The sequence below is a fragment of the Colobus angolensis genome, unplaced genomic scaffold (genome assembly GCF_000951035.1).
Source record: "Colobus angolensis palliatus isolate OR3802 unplaced genomic scaffold, Cang.pa_1.0 Scaffold493, whole genome shotgun sequence".
Taxonomy (NCBI): Eukaryota; Metazoa; Chordata; class Mammalia; order Primates; family Cercopithecidae; genus Colobus; species Colobus angolensis.
Genome location: NW_012118410.1, coordinates 1,639,588 through 1,660,882, shown reverse-complemented (window position 1 = coordinate 1,660,882; position 21,295 = coordinate 1,639,588). Strand labels below are relative to the sequence as shown.

The window sequence follows — 21,295 nt, the reverse complement described above, 5'->3', positions numbered from 1 at the left end:
ATAGAGTACTGGACTATAAACCACTGGAGAATCTCAAATATACAAATCGGGAGAAAAGGGTATATTGAAGAAAATAAATCAACACTCTCATGTCTACATGTGTTCTCAGGACTAACACTGACTAGTGCAGTCCAGACCTAAAACAGCAAGATTCATTTCAGATCCCACTGCCTAAAATGCCATGTCCCCACTGGAGAAGATAAAGTTTTGCTTTATCTTGACTTTGAGCTTGCAGAGAGATGACCTTATGACCCCAGCCAGCTAAGTCTTTGGAGAAGGAATGTGTGGGTATCAGTGTAGGGTCAATTAATTGAACTTTCTGCTCATACATTTATATGAGAGAAAATTAAAGGACAAGGTACCTGTTGTTTAAATTGTAGAGTCAGTAGCATGCCCAGATTTAGAACTCAGAACCCTTAAAATTTTTTTGTTCTTTATTCCTTCATCTTTTAAGAGTTTGAAAACTCTTCTTATCCCAGCACTTTGGGAGGCCAAGGCAGGAGAATTGCTTGAGTCCAGGAGTTTAAGACCAGCCTGGGCAACAGAGGGATACTTTGTCTCCACGAAAAAAAAAAAAAGTAAGAAAAGCATTAGCTGGAGTATGGTGGTGTTCAGCTGTGGCTCCAGTTACTAGGGAGGCCGAGGTGGGAGATTCGCTTGAGCCCTGGAGGTCAAGACTGCAGTGAGCCGCGATCACCTGGGTGACAGAGCAAAACCCCAACTCACCAAAAAGCAGACAAAGAAACCAACCAACCAACCAACCAACCAACCAACCAACCAACAAACAAAAAAGACCTCTTCTTAAAAAATTATCTGTATTTTTCTGTCATTTCTTAACTTTAAGTTTATTTTATGCAGATATTAACTTTTATTTAATATTATAGACCAAATCATATGAGAAATTTGCTAGATTTTATTGCTGTTAGTGTTAGGTACCAGATTTTCCAACTAAGGGTAGTTTATTTTCATTGACAATATGAAGTAAAACTAAGATACTGGTTTATTTCTATTGATTATGCCAGAGGAAAAGTTATCTTAGCTGATTCTTATATAATAAGGTTATACTTAGAGGATTATCTCTTTTAAAAGCAGAAGAACTTTTTTCTCATCTTTACACACAAAGCAAGTTAGAGCTCTTGGAGGAATAAATGTGAAATATATATTGTGTGGAGTGATAGTTGATGAAATTCCTTTTCCTGATTATTCTATTTAAGAAAGAACTAAATCTTTTCTTCTCCTTGTCTTATAGGTTTTGCAACCTTGATCATTTTTCTTTTTTGTTTTTTCTTTTTTTCTAAATCCAAAGGGACTATGACAACCAGATGTCGTGAACTTAAACTTTATTAAAATTGGTTTTCTTCACAGGATTTTCATTAGCTTCTCATGGTTTACTCTTTCTAACCCACAGCCTGGTTTTTCTTTTAACACACTGCACTTTAGGTTTAAAATGATCTAATAAAATAATGCTTCTCTAATATGTAACTTTAAGCAAAGTTGACTCTTGAATAAGAACTCACGGCGAATATTTTTAAAAGTGGACCTTGCTTGTTAGCTCTAGGTATAACGGCAGGAGATATAATCTTAGTATAACTAGAAATAACATCAATGTGATAACATACTTAAAACCCATAGGATTATGAAACATATAATTATAATAGAAATTCTGCTGAGGAGCATTTGTGCCAAAGAAGGGATGACACTATTTTCACTGCCCATCAACTGAGGATAATTGGCAATAACACACCTCAGGTACATAAATAGATGTGCAGTGCCCATGAATAACATGCACTTCAGCAAGAGATTGCTGTGAATACAAAATGGACTTAGAAAGAGGATAGGAAACTTGAAATGTTCACACATAACTTGCCACCTTTAAAAAAAAAAATACAACAAAAATCCACGAGTTCTCCAAAGACTAATGGTGAGAAATGAAGTGTTTGAGGCACTGAATAATGAAGTCTCTGTGATAACTTCAGTTCAGTAAATAAAATATGTCTTATGTTACCATCCTAGGATATGAACATATTCAAGATTAGGAAGAAAACTCAAAATAACTTTCAATTTTCAAGTGAGAAAAGAACATTTCAAAAACAAGATCAAGGTCCTTAACTCTTTATTGTATTGAATATAAGTTCACTCTGCCATGATTACTCTTGTATTTTGAATATACCCACAGCACTTGATATATAATAGTCACTTAATATATTTTGTTGAATGACTTCAGAAGGAAAATATTGATAGAGAGTTGAATTATCAATTATGGCATAATGTTAGAAATTCCTAGGTTGATTCAAAATATTATTATAGCTCAAACTGTCAATTTCTCCTTTTTTTCAAATAACCAGCAAGTAGGGTACTTTTGTCTCCTTATCATTTGTCAATGTACTAAGGACTAAGTGCCTGAGTCTATTACCAGGTGAGAAAGAGAGGTGAATAAATATGGGATCAGAATGATTGACAATTAAAATCTATTTGTAATCATTTTTCACTAAGAGCTATTAATTATAAGCAGGATGAAAACAATAAGTTAATAAGAGCATACAAAAGATTATTCTTGGAACACACAGCAGTGGAATTTTAGGGATATAAAGTAAGAGTTCATTAAAAAGGAAAAGCAATTGAGAAAGGGTAGTTATTTTATTAATAAAAAAGTTGTGAAAAGTTATGTCAAACATTTTCACAGCTTACCTAAGAAGTTCTTATTTTACTGAAAGTAAAGGAAATGGATTGGACATAACATGAAAATTATTGGCCTATTTTGTTAACCTTTCCATCCACATCTCATTTACATAGAATATAGCTTAAAAATTATTTTATGGTGAACTGTAAGCTCTTACAACACAGGGTCTGCAAACAGATTTATTTCATTAATAAACAGGAAAGACAAGAAGCTTGATTAGTAGTTTGTTTCTTCCTCTAGCAAATTGTTTCTCTTTGAAATACATTGTCTAGTGTTATTTTTAGTAGAATTTGTGAACGACAGGTGGATGAAACATTTTCTTTTTTGAATTTGACTTGATTGCAAGAAATTAGCTAATTTCATCCCTCAGTTCTCCCCAAGTCAGTTACAGCTGTACATGCAGTGTTATCTGAATTGGAAATATACTTCAAAAATCATTCATTTGCATGTCTATTAAGAGAACAGGCAAAATTCTAATGACAACAATTACTTGCCCTTTCCTGATGTTCTTTAAATAAAGTACTTTGCAAACTGTACATAAATTTGCCTTAAAATGTTATATTATTCATATATAGTACATTCTCAGAAAGAACTTCTTAGATTGGAAAAATGGAGTGCTATCTCTATCATTGCAGATTTGAATACAAGTTATTGTTGTCGTTTTTTTTTTTTACTGGAGTGGAATGAGATGCAGTAGTTTACAACATGAAACAAGACATATATACTGGGGGTTAAGTCAATAAAACATTCCACTGATGTTTTCTTTAAATAGAGACACTAACCAAAGATCAAATATCCTAGGAAAACTGGGTATTAATATGTTCTCATAAAATTAGTAACAGAAATACCTGCTTTGTCAGGTATTTGTTGAATTTGTCAGATATTCTATGAATTTGTTCCTAATTCATAGAATTAGGGTATGAATTTAGTTACTACAGTAGAAATGAAACTAACACGTAACAATCTGGAGGCAGGCAGTTAAGGGCTGGTAGAACAGCTCTACCTCAGGGGGTCTTCTAAAGATTCAGTCTCCTTCACATTTGTCATTCCATCATCTTCTCTGGTTCTCATCTGCAGGGTTCGATGGCTTACCATATCGTCTATGGTTTAGTCACTGGAAAGAGAAAAGGAGACAAGTGGAGACCCTCTTCCTTTAAAAGAAGGACATGAAAGTTCTAATATTTATCACTTCTCTTCACATCCCATTGACAAGAACTTTGTTATAACATGCCACATTTAGCTCCATGAGAGATTGAAGAGTTTATTCTTTCTTTTGGTTGTCCATGTGCCCAACTAGGAACTCTTATTATTTAAGAATAAGAGAATAAATTTTGGGAGACAATTATCATTTTCTGTTCCACTTCCCAGTTCTTAGGATTGCAGTGAGGGTCAAATAAAGTGATGAAAGGAGAGGAAGTATATTAACTGATAACACAGTAAAATAAAAACAGTAGTCACTAGTCTTGAAATCAGCTACTAGGACCTGAATGGGAACACAGCTCTGAATTTTAGTTTCTATCTACAAAAAAGCAGCCTGAATAGATGATCTTTATGTTCCTTTTCCATGCCTTGTGTTATGATCTTAAAGTTCTTTGTGTCTTTCTTAAGTAACTCTGTGATTCTTCTCTAGAACTTTCATGTGCAGGCTGATTGCTTGGTTTTATCTTGTCTAATTCAGGTACGTTTCTCTCCTTCATCACTTTCTGCTCCTTAGTCTGACTCCTAATGTTGGTGGTTCCAATATCTACCCTGACTTCTCTCTCTTGCATATGGCATAAATCCTCATGTTTTTATAAGTTCTTTGTGCAGTTTCTGTAAAGACAGGAACACAGCTGAAAACAGGAAGATGTATCTCTGGAACTATGGCAATAATCAGGCCACTTAGTCTGTAAATCACACTTGGAGTGGGCAATTAACTAGGTCTCCTCCCCACTGAGAACCCTGAAGCATTGTAAAACATAGAACCTGGAGCCCTGCTGGATTTAGCTAGGAATTCAATATTTACATGGGTCACCTCGGACATATGACAGCACTTGCTAGAATGATAAAAAAAGGTTTAACAGTGTGATCATAAATCTTGGGTCCAGCCTGGGCACTTGACTTTTCCCTATCTTGTTTTAAATCAGTTTGAAAAAGACAGAGGGGGAGATAATTATGATCACAGAATCTCTGAATCAGAAGAAAACACAAAGGTCATTTCACTTAATTTCCCTCTGGAAGAAGCACTGTCTCTTCAACTTCCCAAACATGTTTATTCTATTTTTGCTTGATTGGAAACTCACTTCCTTCTGAGATAGTCTATTGTTCTATTGTTTACAATACTGAGAAATCCTCTAATTGTGACTGGTATCTTTTTTTCTGTTTTTTAAATTAACTATCTGTGGATTATCTGAATGGACCTCATGGACTGCTGTGATAATGTACTAGATTTTATTCTCCTTGAGTCAGAGTTTTGTTACTTAACACTAAAATGCCTGCATAAATTCAGTACCATTAACTGAATTTTTATTAGTCCTGTGGAAAGCAAAGCACAGATTTCCTATACCTCTCTATCTCATATTAGTCTGATAGGCTATGCTATGCTGCAATAAAAAACAATGTTAACATTCTAGAAATTTAAATTGATAAATATTTATTTATTTTTCATGTTATATATCATCTCAGGTGTGTGGGGCTCTGCTTCATCTCATCCTCATGCAGGGATATAGCCTGATGAAGCCTTCATGATCAACAAGATTGCTCTTTAACATGGAGACAAGAAAGGAACATGTCAATTAAAGTATTTCCCTTAAAAACCTTTACCTTAAAAAGACTACATAACTTCCACCCACATTTCACTTGATAAACTTTATTTTATGGAAAGGAAATGAAATAGTGCCATGTGTACTGAAAGATGGAGAACAAGAAATATTCATTCTCCAGTGAAATATTAGTAACAAACATGTAATATCTGGTCAACAAATGGTCAGCTTATTTTTATTTCCATGTGCACAATACATTAACCTCTTTCAAAAGGAGGTAACCCAAAAGTACCACTCAGTGACAGCATAAATCTTCTAGATCATGACATCTGGATGATGTGCAGTAGCCTTAGTATCAGGTCTGAATATAACCCTTTTATGATCTGAACACATATGAATTAAAAATGCACATTAACTTTCTCTCACAGTCCAATATACACTGACCAAAGTAGAAGAGGATAATTTGAATAAGCATTCCACTTTGGAAAAAGAATAATAAAAGAACATGGGGCTAGTCTGGCCCAGAGCAATTGTGCTGTGCTATACAGCCAAGATTGTGAAAGCTGCCAACCTTGAGGTTGGGAAATATTCCTTGCATAGGCCCTCATTTGGCTACCTGGAAGTAGCTCCCTTGTCCTTTGCTCTCTGTGACTCTCTGAAAGATTCCTTCCTTTCTGCTACCCTTCATAGGCATCTCTGAAAAACTGGTATTGGAAAATAAGCCTTCTTTCAGGCCTGAGCAGGTTTCCACATCCACTTTCTGCTTACAGATGACTGATAGCTGAAGGATTAATTTAAACCCAGATCAGTGTCATTCTCTTTCAGTCCAGATTGGTGATTTGTGGTGATTTGGGAGTAAAATTCTCTGAAAACTTTGTGGGTGTCCTACCTATTTGATTCCAATCAGCATTTGATACTAGAAATCCCACCCACTGTTTTTCTTAAAATACATTTCTTAGGACAGCTATATTCTATAATATGCTTATCCACATATCTCTAACTATTGTCCATCACAGATACTTTGAGCCACTTAGGCTTAGAGGAGAGTAATCCTGTTAAGCTCATTTTCTGGGACACATACCTTTAGTTAGATCTCACTCTGAGATACCTTATCCACTTAGTGCTATATGCATACTTTTTTTTCTTTCTTTTTTTTTTCTAATTTTGAGACGGAGTCTTGCTCTGTCACCCAGGCTGAAGTACAGTGGTGAGATCTTGGCTCACTACAACCTATACCTCCTGGGTTCAAGTGATTCTCCTGCATCAGCCTCCCGAGAAGCTGAGATTATAGCTACTTTTTAAAAAATATATATTTTGTGTTTTTTTTTTTAATTATTCTTTTTTAGTAGCAATGAGGTTTCACCATGTTGGCCAGGCTGGTCTCGAACTCCTGACCTCAAGTGATCCACCCACTTTGGCCTCCCAAAGTGTTGGGATTCCAGGCATGAGCAATCACACCTGGCTTATAGATATACTCTTTTGTTTTGTTTTGTTTTGTTTTGTTTGAGATGGAGTCTCGCTCAGTCACCCAGGCTGGAGTGCAGTGGCATAATCTCAACTCACTGCAAGCCCCACCTCCCAGGTTCACGCCGTTCTCCTGCCTCAGCCTTCCCAGTAGCCTAGATAAACTCTTAATATGACCATTGTCTCTAAGACTGATTTTACTTTGCGTTTGTTGTTCAAAGACTATGAATTTTATATTTTTGCTGTTTGGGCTGGGAATCAGTTGTTTCTGTATTCCTGAATTCAAGGACACAGATTTCTTTTTCTTTCTTAATTCCAAACCATTTTGTTTTCTGACCAAATTTCTTGTAACCCCTTGCCAAATGCAGCCAATAGGTACCTACACAACACAGATACTGTTTCTTAGCCTCTTTTCTGAGAGTCATGAGTTTACTGGGTACATGGTCTGTTTACCAACTTACTAAAGGTTAATGGTTTTACTAGATGTTTTCCTACTGCTTAACTGATAACAGTTTCTTCCCTACGTACTGCTTAATTGCAAAACCACAGATCATAGTTTTTTTTGTTGTTGTTACAGCTGCCTCCTTTTCTTGTACAAATGTCTATGTCAATCAAAATGTGCTAAATTAGTTTCTGGTAACAAACACCCACAACATTTTAGTGATTTAAACCCACAAAGATTTATTTACTGTTCGCACTATATGTACATTGGGCTATAAGGGTTATATTGTACATTGTCCTAACTCAACTATCTAAGGAGAGAGTCTTCCTATTTGGAGTGCAACTGGGAATCATGGCAGATGGAAGGGAACTTCAAAGGTCTCTGCCTAGAAATAACAAAAGTCATTTATATTTACCTTGTATTGGTCAGAGCAAGTCACCTGACCCCATGTGATTTAAAGGGAAGAAGAAATGCAATATTACTATGTATTTAAAAGAAGGAGAACTAGAAATATCGGTTATCAGCATTAATGACTACCCTGCTTCTTCTAATTTTGATAAAAGCTTGGTCGATTGTCTTTAAAGTCTACAAGGTCTGAAGCTCTGAAATGCTAGTGTTTGCACAGGTAACAGATAAATGTGATTTCATTATTCAGATGTCTGTAGGGCTAGAATATATTAATCAACTAACTATAGTAAAATATTTTTATAATATCTGCTAAATTTCAGAAGAAAAAGATGAATCCATTATAAAACAAATGAAGACTGCATCAAGAATATTTACTTGCTAATACAGACAGAGGGTGTTTTGTTTTCCAAATGAGGACATTCATAACTCATGCCATATCATGAACTTTTTGATCAACTAGAATTTGCTTCTCATTTTCTGCTAACCTCCTTACTTGTATGAGAGGTATGCATTAGGGCACATTTATAAAGATGTCATTTAAGTGTCTTAGAACTTTTAAAATTTGTGATGGGAAAATATCATATTCTTTTAAATGATCTATGGTACTCATCAATGCACCAAGTAGAGGGGAGGTGACGACATATTTCGCAGACAACAACAAAAATGAATGTTTTCTTATTACTGGGTTATTTTAATTGAAATATGATTCATATTTGCTAACAAGAAGACAAATATATACAACTCTGTACAAAATGTATATACATAATTAGCTATTTTGCTTTTTTATAAAACAACACAAACAACAAAAAAGTAAAACAGCAGAAAAGAAGCCAAATGAATAGATGAGGTTTTGGAAATAATTTTCTATGATCAGTAAAGACAACCAGGCAAATGCAACATTGCATGAGGTCTAGTAGAATAGTTGTTTATTTATTATTATTTATGTTCTTATTCTATGGTTAAAAAGCTCTCAAAACTGAATATCCAGTTGGTAAAATAGCAAGCCTTTGTCCTGTGCAGAGTGCTTTCTTTATAAGACTAAGGTTCATTATGTTTATCTCTGCACATAATTATCATAGTCATTTAAAGTGTTTCAAAAAATGATTAATTTTCTCTTACAGCTACCATATATTATAGAATTAACAGGAATCTCAAAAACTCCTGTGGTCACTGTACCACTGAGATGACAGAAACAGCCTTTTCTCTGATTTTCTTTCTTCCAGACATCTTTTCTTTCAAATCCATCCTTTATTCCACTGTTTTTTTTTTTTTTTTTTTTTTTGAGACGGAGTCTTGCTCTGTGGCCTGGACTGGAGTGCAGTGGCCGGATCTCAGCTCATTGCAAGCTCCGCCTCCCGGGTTTACGCCATTCTCCTGCCTCAGCCTCCGGAGTAGCTGGGACTACAGGCGCCCGCCACCTCGCCCGGCTAGTTTTTTTTTTTTTGTATTTTTTTAGTAGAGACGGGGTTTCACCGTGTTAGTCAGGATGGTCTCGATCTCCTGACCTCGTGATCCGCCCGTCTCGGCCTCCCAAAGTGCTGGGATTACAGGCTTGAGCCACCGCACCCGGCCTCTATTCCACTGTTAAATCATTCTGTCTACACATCCTTTTTCCTAAAACTCCTTCTTTGTCAATATGAGTTCAAGACACAACTTTGATGCCCTACTTTTTATAGGATACAGTCTAGATCTCTTGTAGTAGCACTCAGGTCCTTTACGGATGTTATAACCATTGCTTTTCTCTTCCAAGAGAATAGCAATTCTCTATTGCCTTTCTCTTCCAAGAGAATAACAATTATCTATTGCTTCCTCAATTGCCACAGGCATCCCATTTCTGGACTGAAATATTGTACCTTCCTTTGCAATTTGTACTAAGACTCAAAATTCAAGAAGACTGTCGTGAATATTATCCTACTCTTAAATTTTAATGTCAGAATGTTTAATTCTCCCATAATCCAATAACTTAAACATCCCCAATTATTAAATAATGAGACGATTTCATAAGCCATTTTTAAATTTCTTCACCGGACCAAGCTTACAGTGAATGCTGATGAAACGTTTGCTAGTTTGTTTGGCCATGTAACATTGGCTTATTTTCCATCTCCCAGCAAAATCATAAATTAGCCACCAAATTAGACTACCCATTTTAGTTTCTCATTCTCTAGAACCAGAAAATCTTTTAAATCTAGAACTTGCTGCTTCACTTTCAAACAACAATAGTAGTTACACATTCCTCTTTTCTCTGGCTTTCTGCCCTCACGTTTTTATCAGTTTTCTTATTTGTTCATTCACAAATCAATTGTTGAAAACATAGTCTATGCTAGGCTACTGTGCTAAATAAAAGCTGGGGATGGAGAAACTATCTCTGCTCTTAAAGAGTCCATAATGTGGCCCGTGGACGCTGCGGAAGAAGCATCGTTAAAGTCTCTCTTCTCCCTGCCCTCATGTCTAAGTCAGAGTCTCCTAAAGAGCCCGAACAGCTGAGGAAGCTCTTCATTGGAGGGTTGAGCTTTGAAACAACCAATGAGAGCCTGAGGAGCCATTTTGAGCAGTGGGGAACGCTCACGGACTGTGTGGTAATGAGAGACCCAAACACCAAGCGTTCCAAGGGCTTTGGGTTTGTCACATATGCCACTGTGGAGGAGGTGGATGCAGCTATGAATGCAAGGCCACACAAGGTAGACAGAAGAGTTGTGGAACCAAAGAGAGCTGTCTCAAGAGAAGATTCTCAAAGACCAGGTGCCCACTTAACTGTGAAAAAGATATTTGTTGGTGGCATTAAAGGAGACACTGAAGAACATCACCTAACAGATTATTTTGAACAGTATGGGAAAATTGAAGTGATTGAAATCATGACTGACTGAGGCAGTGGCAAGAAAAGGGGCTTTGCCTTTGTAACCTTTGATGACCATGACTCCGTGGATAAGATTGTCATTCAGAAATACCATACTGTGAATGGCCACAACTGTGAAGTTAGGAAAGCCCTGTCAAAGCAAGAGATGGCTAGTGCTTCATCCAGCCAAAGAGGTCAAAGTGGTTCTGGAAACTTTGGTGGTGGTCGTGGAGGTGGTTTCGGTGGGAATGACAACTTCAGTTGTGGAGGAAACTTCAGTGGTCGTGGTGGCTTTGGTGGCAGCCGTGGTGGTGGTGGATATGGTGACAGTGGGGATGGCTATAATGGATTTGGTAATGATGGAAGCAATTTTGGAGGTGGTGGAAGCTACAATGATTTTGGCAATTACAACAATCAGTCTTCAAATTTTGGACCCATGAAGGGAGGAAATTTTGGAGGCAGAAGCTCTGGCCCCTATGGCGGTGGAGGCCAATACTTTGCAAAACCACAAAACCAAGGTGGCTATGGTGGTTCCAGCAGCAGCAGTAGCTATGGCAGTGGCAGACGATTTTAATTAGGAAACAAAGCTTAGCAGGAGAGGAGAGCCAGAGAAGTGACAGGGAAGCTACAGGTTACAACAGATTTGTGAACTTAGCCAAGCACAGTGGTGGCAGGGCCTAGCTGCTACAAAGAAGACATGTTTTAGACAAATACTCATGTGTATGGGCAAAAAACTCGAGGACTGTATTTGTGACTAATTGTATAACAGGTTATTTTAGTTTCTGTTCTGTGGAAAGTGTAAAGCATTCCAACAAAGGGTTTTAATGTAGATTTTTTTTTTTGCACCCATGCTGTTGATTGCTAAATGTAATAGTCTGATCGTGATGCCAAATAAATGTCTTTTTTTTAATGTGCTGTGTAAAGTTAGTCTACTCCGAAGCCATCTTGGTAAATTTCCCCAACAGTGTGAAGTTAGAATTCCTTCAGGGTGATGCCAGGTTCTATTTGGAATTTATATACAACCTGCTTGGGTGGAGAAGCCATTGTCTTCAGAAACCTTGGTGTAGTTGAACTGATAGTTACTGTTGTGACCTGAAGTTCACCATTAAAAGGGATTACCCAAGCAAAATCATGGAATTACTGGTTATGAAAGTGATTGTTGGCACATCCTATGCAATATATCTAAATTGAATAATGGTACCAGATAAAATTATAGATGGGAATGAAGCTTGTGTATCATCCATTATCATGTGTAATCAATAAATGATTTAATTCTCAAAAAAAAAAAAGAGTCCATAATGTAGTAGTGAGAGAGAAGCTAAATCAGTATGCACAATAATGTTATGAGTGTTTAGACTAAAGTACAATTGAGTATAATGGGAAACATTTGAAATAATTCCAAAGCTCCTACTGCTTAATTGTTGATTTTTTTCCCTAAGTATCATTTTCTCATTGTTTCACTTCATTAAATAAACTTTTTCATGCCTCTTAAGCCTTAAGATCTTTGATCTGGTTCCTACGCAATGGACTATTTTTCCTATTTTCCTCAGTGACCTGGCCTGCTTTTTGCTTTCTGTGGGATTCCCGCCAGCTTTTTGAGCCTCACTCAGCTCTGGGTTAAGCCACTATGACATCCTGCTGCTTTTTCCATCTGTCTATAAATTCTGTAGCAATTCCTATTCTGATTCTAAGTATGAGCCTAATGCAATGAGTGAATTGACTTCTTCAATTCTCCTGCCTCTCAACTCTTTTTTCATGTAGTGCTTTCTGTGAGCATTCTGGTCTGTCGACCTGAAATATTGAAACTTCCTGCTCTCAGACTCTCAAGTAAAAGAAAAGATGTTTTCATATCATCATCATAATGCTTCACATGTTAGAGGTCTTTATATATCTCAAAGTCATTTACATTTTCCTCATTAATAAAAACCTTCAGTACAAGTGAAGACAGGCACTTAGTTGCAGTGTTGTAGTTAGTAGGAGAGTTAGGATTTAAATCCAGGGGTTCTGATTTTAAGCTGTGTGAATCTACCACATTCTCTGCAGAAGCAGCATCATGGCTCTTTCCACTACGGTTCTATCTGCTGTGAAAACCTTCTCTAGATATTGACCTTCCACTGAGGTAGCATAAATCTTTCTTCCGCTAATAACACATACAATTTCTGGATACATTTTAATTAATCAAATTCTCACTGTTAAATAAAGGAAGGGAAATTCCATGGTGCCAAAGTCAAAAGGAAATCTAAAACCAGAATTCCACGTTAGAGTGTTTTGCTTTGGCAGCTCAAAGATGGGAAGGCAGGAATGTTAGATTAAGTTCGGATGTAGGGCCTTGTGGTTGTTGAATGGAGTTCAGTATCCACTGGGGAACAGAATCTGTGACCTTGGATTCAATTGAAGAAATGGGAATGAATAGCAATGCTAAAGCTGGACCTTTACAAGAAATGGAGTAAAAGAGGTAGCAGGGAAAATTTTCACATCTGCCTGGCAAGCAATAAAGAACTTGACTCGGCCGGGCGCGGTGGCTCAAGCCTGTAATCCCAGCACTTTGGGAGGCCGAGATGGGCGGATCACGAGGTCAGGAGATCGAGACCATCCTGGCTAACACGGTGAAACCCCGTCTCTACTAAAAAAATACAAAAAACTAGCCGGGCGAGGTGGCAGGCGCCTGTAGTCCCAGCTACTCGGGAGGCTGAGGCAGGAGAATGGCGTGAACCTGGGAGGCGGAGCTTGCAGTGAGCTGAGGTCTGGCCACTGCACTCCAGCCCGGGTGACAGAGTGAGACTCCGTCTCAAAAAAAAAAAAAAAAAAAAAAAAAAAAGAACTTGACTCTACCAAAATCCTAGGTGGGAAATAAAATTTTCCAGTGAAAAGCTGAAATCCTAGGCCAGAGCCACAAATGAGCATGGAGTCTAAAGTTAGTTTATAAATGTTTTGTTAGACTCCTTAAGCCAAGCTATTAATTTTAAACCATTTTGAACTAGTAAACATCCTGGGAGTGTTAAGAAAGCAAAGATGAAACAATTCTGTAATAACCAAACTGGGGTACATGAGATTCTTAAGGGAAAAGTGTTTCACTAAAAATGAGCTCATGAGAAAAAGTAGAAAGCACATGAGGTGACATCACACCTTGAGGGAGTCTGTCAACATGAACTCAGGAGGAGAAGCTCTCTCAAAACTGGAGATGATGGAACAACTCTAAAAAGGCTAGGTAATATTTACTGTTGAAGTAAGTTAAGAAGTAAAAAGAGGAATAGCATCACAAATAATAAGAAAATACAATGTTTGCTCACCATGTTTTGTTGTTTTTACCTCTTCAATAGTTTTTTGGCTCTGTCTCCTCATCTCCATCACTATTGCCACTACTTCAGTTCAGGCCTTCACCTCCTAATTGACTTTCTTGGCTCAGCATTGCAATTTTCTCTCTCCCCAATCTTGTTTGCATTCCCACTTGTTCTTCACATTGCTATATCAAAACACATCATCCCTCTGATTTATATATTAGAGGCTGATTTTAGTCTTTGGGATGTAGTTCAAGCTCCTTGGCATTGTATTCATAGCTCCTTAAGATTGGACCCTAGATCACCTCTTCAATATCATAACACAGCTGCGTCATCCTCCATGCACTTGCCATTCTCTCTCTCTGACCTCTGTGCCTTTGCATGCTCTATCTCTGCTGTTGGAAAGGTCTCTAAGTCCCCTTTGCCTAAGTCAGTTCCCCTTTCAGGAAGCTTCATTGATTCATCTTCTCCACAGCCTCTTTCTTAGCCTGGATTCTTCCTTAGTCTGGATTCCTTAGTCTGGATTCTTGCCTTGGTGCCCCCATTCCTTTCAGTGTCTCCATCTATAGCATCTGGTACATTCTCTGTCATGGCATTACCATGGGTGTCATGGTAGGCATGGTAGACTGTGCCAGCCACAGTGTCTGGCACTGTGATGAAGGCTGTGCTATTATTGAGTGAGGTGGTTTATTGGATGGTTTCCTCTGAGGTGATTCCTCTCTGTTTAACCCTATTACTGATTGGATTTCCAACTTAAGCTGAAGCCTTTCTCAGCTGTCTTTCTTAAGTATTAAAAGTGGATTTGATTTGCTTCTAAGAATCCTCTGCCCCTAGTTTCAGGGTCACATCACTGCCCCTTTATGCTCCTCTACATGGGATCACACTTGATAGTTTTACCTAAATAATTACCTAAAGGGAGAAAATATTGAATCCTCTCTGTTTTCTATCTTGTTTCTTTAATTAATCTTTTTGTTTTGTGTAATCTCTTTTGCTTTCCTAATTTCTCTTCTTTTTTTCAGATGTTTTCTTCACTCCTGTATGCATCTTTGATTGGATCTTTTCTGTTTCCTTTCTTTCATGCTGACACTAAAAACAATCTTTTCACCTTTTGTTCTTTCCTGTCAGTCAATATCTGCTCCATGACAGATTAACGTTGACAAGTTTAGTGCTGAATATAAATGGTTTCTCTCTGTGTTTAGAAGGGAGCACATAGCACACAAACAAGCTGGGGAAAGGACTATTTATCACAGAAGAAGTTGGAAAAATTGGGATAAACATATTGATCTATTGCAATCTTTTGTTTGTGCTAAGACCAAGTAAGTAATTATTCAGACTACTTACTAACCTCTTCACACTTTAAGATTGCTTAACTTTCAAGGTAAAGAAATTTTATTGTGGTCTAAGACAATTTCCAAATGCTAGCATTCACTTACTGAAAAGGGGAATGTCTGTGGAATAATAATGTTCTGCCATCCTCCTTTTAATGAGAATGGTTATGGTAATGTTTTGAAATAAATATATCATAACATCTACATGACAGTATATTGAAATAGGAGAAATGGGATTATTATCTGGGTTTTTTCATTAGCACAACCAAATTGGAGAACAATAATGGGACATACATGGAAGAAAATGTTTTCCTGGTTAAAGAAGCTGGGCATTAAAATCTACAGAACTGGGTTAGAATTTTGGTTCTGTAATTTATTAGGCACTTGGCCTTAGACAAAACCTCAGGATCCTCATATGTCAATTTGGGTAAGGATTAAAAAGAACAATGTAGTATTTAGCACAGTTCCTGGCATATAAAATACCCGATATATGTAAGTATAAAATTAAAATAATGATTGTCATTGGCTTATCTCTGTCATCCTCCTGTTCCCTTCATTATTGTCATCCAACTTAAATGCCTACTTTCAAAATTCTCACTATTCTTACTCTTTTTAAACCAGTAACCAGTACTTTTAAACTGTGTTGTAACTCATTGGTGGGTTATGAAGTCAATTTATTGATCTATATTTTAAAATGTAATACAATAGAAAATATTAGAGTGAATTGCACGTACTAGCAAAAAGTATTTTTGTGAAACTTTTTAGTTATACATGTGATCTGACTGACATTTTAAACAGGCTCTTCTGCCTGCTATATGGACTATGGACTCTAGGTGGGCACAGCTGGAAGAAGGAGCTTTTGCTGTCACCCAAGTGAGTAATAGTGAGGAAGATGACTGGCATGGAAGGAATAGTTGCAGGTGGAAAGTGGCCAGATTATGGATAAACTTCATGGTAGAGGCACCAGGTTTTGTTAACTACTGGATGTAAGGTAAGAGTTTTTTGTTGGACCAAACAACTGGAAGAATGAATTTGCCATTTTCTGAGATGGGGATGCCCCTAAGTGGGGTAGGTTTGTGAACTAGAACAGAGAAAGAAAAATTTTGAGTATATTAAATTTAAGATGCCTATTATTATGGATGTGAAGAAGTTAAATAGATAGTTAAACATACAAGTCTCAATTCAAAGGCAAGTTCTGGGCTGAAGAAGCACATTTGGGAGTCATTAGGATATATATATCTTATTTGAAGTCATGTGTCTGGATGAGATCATCAAGGGTGTGAGTGGAATTTAGGGAAGGGATGTGGTCCAAAGACTGAACCCTGGGGTACTGTGACAGCTAGACCATGAGAAAATAACTACAAGCAAGTAGAGAGGCTGAGATACTGCAGCCAATGAGAGGGAGATTAACACCTTGGAGAATGTGGTGTCCTGGAGCCGAGTGAAAAAAGTGCAACTGGAGTGAGTGGTCACCTGCGCCAAGGGCTGTCAGTGGATCACCAGGTGGAGATGATGTATTTAGCCACTGATGGTAATTGATGATGCATACAAGCACCATTTTGGTAGGGTGGAAGCAAAAGTGTGAGATACATATTTTTTGTGTGTCAGGTTTTACAACATGAAATTGTTATAATGCAATACATTTTTTGTTCTTACCTTTTTCTTTTAAAATCATATTTTAAAAATGCATTCTAGGTCATATGTCTAGGTTATTGCGTTTTACTTGTGCATTCTACCGTATTTTTTTTTTTGTTTTTCTGTTTTTGTTTTTTGAGACGTAGTCTCGCTCTGTCGCCCAGGCTGCAGTGCAGTGGCCGGATCTCGGCTCACTGCAAGCTCCGCCTCCGGGTTTACGCCATTCTCCTGCCTTAGACTCCCGAGTAGCTGGGACTACAGGCGCCCACCACCTTGCCCGGCTAGCTTTTTGTATTTTTTGGTAGAGACAGGGTTTTACCGTGCTAACCAGGATGGTCTCGATCTCCTGACCTCGTGATCCGCCCATCTGGGCCTCCCAAAGTGCTGGGGTTACAGGCTTGAGCCACCGCGCCCGGCCTCTGCTGTATTTTTAACTCCATTTCTCTGATGATGGATACCTATGTAGTTTCCAAGTAACTGCCACAATGAACTTTCCTGTCCCCTTTTAGTCCTGTGCTAGTATTTCTCTGGGATACATACCTAGGACTGTAATTAGTAGGTCTTAGGACATGGACATTCTAGATTTCTGTGAAACACTGCCAGATTGTTTTTCTGTTTGTTTGGTTTTGATTTTTTGTTTGTGTGTTTGTTTTAGTAGCTGAACTTGTTTACCTTCTCTTCAACAGCATATGGAAGATGCAATTGCAACTGTCTTCTATTATTCGTTTTCTATTTTAGCATTGGCCCATAAAAATGAGAACTTCACAGATATTAGGAGAAAACTTTTCACCTATCTCTTCACCTCCTCAGACCTGCCATTCAGCAGCAAGGCTCTACTGATGGGTGAGATGGAGAGGATTACTAAGTATGCCTGCTTGAGCCCTGTTTTTGCTCTTTCTTTTCACCCAAGTTTCCTGTAGGCCAAGTCTCTTCTCTCCCCCCGCAACAGTAAGTGCACACGGCTAGGCCTTGACCCTGTGTGGGGAGATATCCATGCCAGAGAAGTAGGAAAGCCTGTGTTTGCCCCAGATACAAACTAAATTCTCTAATACAAATTTACTAGCAGTGAGGCTGATGTTTTGATTCTTTACTGACTTCTGTGTTTTATCGCTTAGTTTGTCCCTTCAGAAGTCCCAATAAAAGGGAAGATGCATAGCAAGATAAAGAAAGGAGACAGAGAGGGAATAAACATGGAGAGACAAATAGAAAGGGAGCTGGACAGTGGTAAATGAAAGGATGGAGACCTCTTCATTTTTTTCGTAAAGTGAGAACATTCATACAATTGCAGTGCTGGTGACTGATGAAGAAAAGAATAGATTCAACAGCAAGAGGTACTGAGAGAGGGATAGCTACAAATAGGGACCACAAGTCCTAATTTGGCTGGGAGAGTCCAGGTGTGTGTCTACAGTCTTAGCATTTTGTTCAGTTTAGTATTTTCCTGGACAAAAGTATCCCAGTTTGGATAATTAATTATATAGTCACTATGGGTGTGGTGGAAAGAACAAGGCTGTTTTTGGTGCATGATAATGGAGAAAACCATAGATGAGCAGTTTCATAAGGAGCGTGATTTTTAAGTGGTGGGTAATTATATGCCTTTAGTTTTAAATGCCATCTGAACATTGGATGTCATAACCCTTCTTTGAGGAAACATTGTCATTAACGCAAAGATGGTCAAAGAGACTCTTTGCATTTATCTAGTTCAGTGGGTTTCTTTTTTTTTTTTTTTTTTTTTCCGGAGTCTAGCTCTGTTGCCCAGGCTGGAGTGGAGTGGCGCTATCTTGGCTTACTGCAAGCCCCGCCTCCCAGGTTCACATCATTCTCCTGCCTCAGCCTCCTGAGTAGCTGGGACTAAGATGTCCACCACCACTGCTGGCTAATTTTTTGTATTATTATTATTACCTTTCTTTTTTTAGTAGAGATGGGGTTTCACCACGTTAACCAGGATGGTCTCGATCTCCTGAACCTCGTGATCCACCCGCCTTGGCCTCCCAAGGTGCTGGGATTACAGGTGTGAGCTACCGTGCCTGGCCGTTCAGTGGTTTTTAAAGTGTGGTCCCTTTAAGGGGACCCATATTAATGCCACCTGGGAACTTATTAGAAATGAGGATTCTCAGGACCCATCCAAACCTACTGAATCAGAATCTTTGAGACTGGGGCTCAGCCATCTATGTTTTAATAAACTCTCCAGCTGAATCTTATGCATAGGAATGTTTAAGAGCCAGTGATTTCATTTATATATAATAATTGTGAAGGCAGAAATACAATAGTGCTATATGTCAATATAATCTGTCAATCAATCATCTGTTAAGAATCTATACAAAGCCCTGTGTTGGGTGCTTTATTCTGTGAAAGATGCACAATAACACGAAGATAGTAAAATAAGCATTCTCTACCCTTGAGAAGATTGCAGTTGGGTTGGAGAAATTGCACCTACACCCATAAGAAGCTGTCTAATAATAGAAAACAATAAATAAGTAGGCAAGCTAAAATGTCTATTGGAGTTCAGGAGAGAATTCCCAATGGGAGAGCACAGACAGGAGATACTCTGTGGAGGATATAGAACTCAGAAACGAGAACAGATGGGAAATAGCAGGAACCAGGAAAGTCTAACTGGAGAGAGAAGATCAATTTTCAGCAAACAATGAGTAGCAACTGAAGAGAATAGTGTTAATGACAATAAGGTTCTGCACTGGTCTTATTGAAAACAGATTCCAAGATGAAATGTTTTCAAAACTTGAGATTAGATAACATTAAACAGGTTTCTTTTACTGCATACACGTCTCAGAGACTTTAAAATTTTAAAGATCAATGTGGTGCTCCAAAAAGGATTGTGGTATTTACCAGTTGACTTATGGTTCTCAGAGCAGCAGATGCCAAAAGGGGTAAGATCTCTGAAAACACCTCTGAAGTGGAATGCTCTTGAATCATCTCAGCTCTCATGGGGTTTACCAAAGCATCCAGCATGCTAGCCACCTCTTGCTTATCCTGTTCAACTGAATTATGTTAGTGATCAAATGGATCAAAGTGATGTTCTGTGGGATGTTCAGACAACCCAGATAAGAGATGATAGGAGAAAAGTCTAGCCTTGAGGCACAACTGTAAATGAATAGTATTCTTTATCATCTGTGAATGACAACTGTTTGTGATTTTCTTTTCTATTTGTAATGAAAAAGAGCGCATTAGCCAAGAGTGTCAACATATGACTTTTAAGGAGGTATCTGTACTAGTCAAAACTCTTAGAAGCAGAGAATACAGTAATGGGGCATTGTCACTTAATGAGTATAAATTTCTTGTTAGAATAAATGAATAAATTCTAGAGATCTGCTGTAAAATATAGTGCCTATAGTTAGCAATACAGTATTTACACTTCAAAATTGTTAAGATGGTAGATCTCATGTGAAGTGTTCTTACCACAAAAACCAAAAAACAAAACAAAGGTATACAAGGACACTTAGGGAGGTGTTGCGTATTTCTATTACCTTGATTGTAGTGATGGTATCACGGATGTTTGCACATATTCAGACTCATCAAATTGTACACATTAAATACATGCAGTTCTTTGTTTATCAGTTATACCTCAATAAAGCTGTTTAAAAATCAGCAAAGCCTTTCTAATCTGCTTTAGCAATGCCACATCCAGCATAGCCTCTGAGATGAGGGATATGACTTGGTGGAGTCTGTGGTAGTCTATAGTCATTGTCCAAGTTCCATCTGGTTTCTGCTAGAACTAGTTCAGGGAGTTAAGTGGAGATATGATACAGCATCGACCCCACCTCCTTTAGGAATTTAATAATGGCAATCAGGTCTAACGGTTTCCCACCCCCAGGATAAAAAATATTTTTAATTTACTAAATTTCAGCTAGAGGTGGGGGAAAGTTTCAGTGGTTGCTACTTGGTCTTTTCCAAGATCAGAGATCTAATACAGTGGTGACTTCAACTCCAAGTATGTCAGCAACAATTGTACACTCAGGGACTGAAGAAATCACCATTGGGTAGGTCCACAGACCTAGTGGGCCCACCTTAAACTGGACCTGAGATGAGACTTTATTTATTACTTGGCCATCACAAGCCTCTACTTAAACAGAGAGGCTCTAATAATGCTTTGGGTTTCTGAGTGTCAACTTCAATTCAGACCTTATGTTCAATTATCCTTGACATGTATGGGCATTCCCTGTCCCCAGTGTACTATTATATGAATATATGGCAGAAGGACCAGGGAAATGCTAAGTCCTTCCTCCCAGGGACCCAGTCAATTCATCAGTAAGACGTTTCCAGATCTGAAAACTGGCTCAAGTCTGTGAACTGAACAAAGGATGGTGACTTTCTATTGAGCTAATTCCCTTCAGCATCCAATCCTCCATTCTTACTTTCTGTGTTTGTTACAGTAATTTCAGCTTCCTGGCTTAACAGAAAAATCACTCTTCCATGGCCTCTATTATTCGGGGCCCTATTATCCTCATGAATATTAACAAGCCCATCTCTGTGA

General features: G+C 37.9%; 1 protein-coding gene and 1 pseudogene across 3 annotated transcripts in view; both read left to right on the top strand.

The window, feature by feature from the left end:
• GRM1 (glutamate receptor, metabotropic 1) overlaps positions 1 to 21,295 on the top strand; it is a 485,478-nt gene that overhangs the window by 195,455 nt on the left and 268,728 nt on the right. The window lies entirely within an intron of this gene.
• LOC105524249 lies at positions 10,180 to 11,478 on the top strand (annotated as a pseudogene). The gene has a single exon (XR_001003728.1). The product of XR_001003728.1 is annotated as a heterogeneous nuclear ribonucleoprotein A1-like (transcript).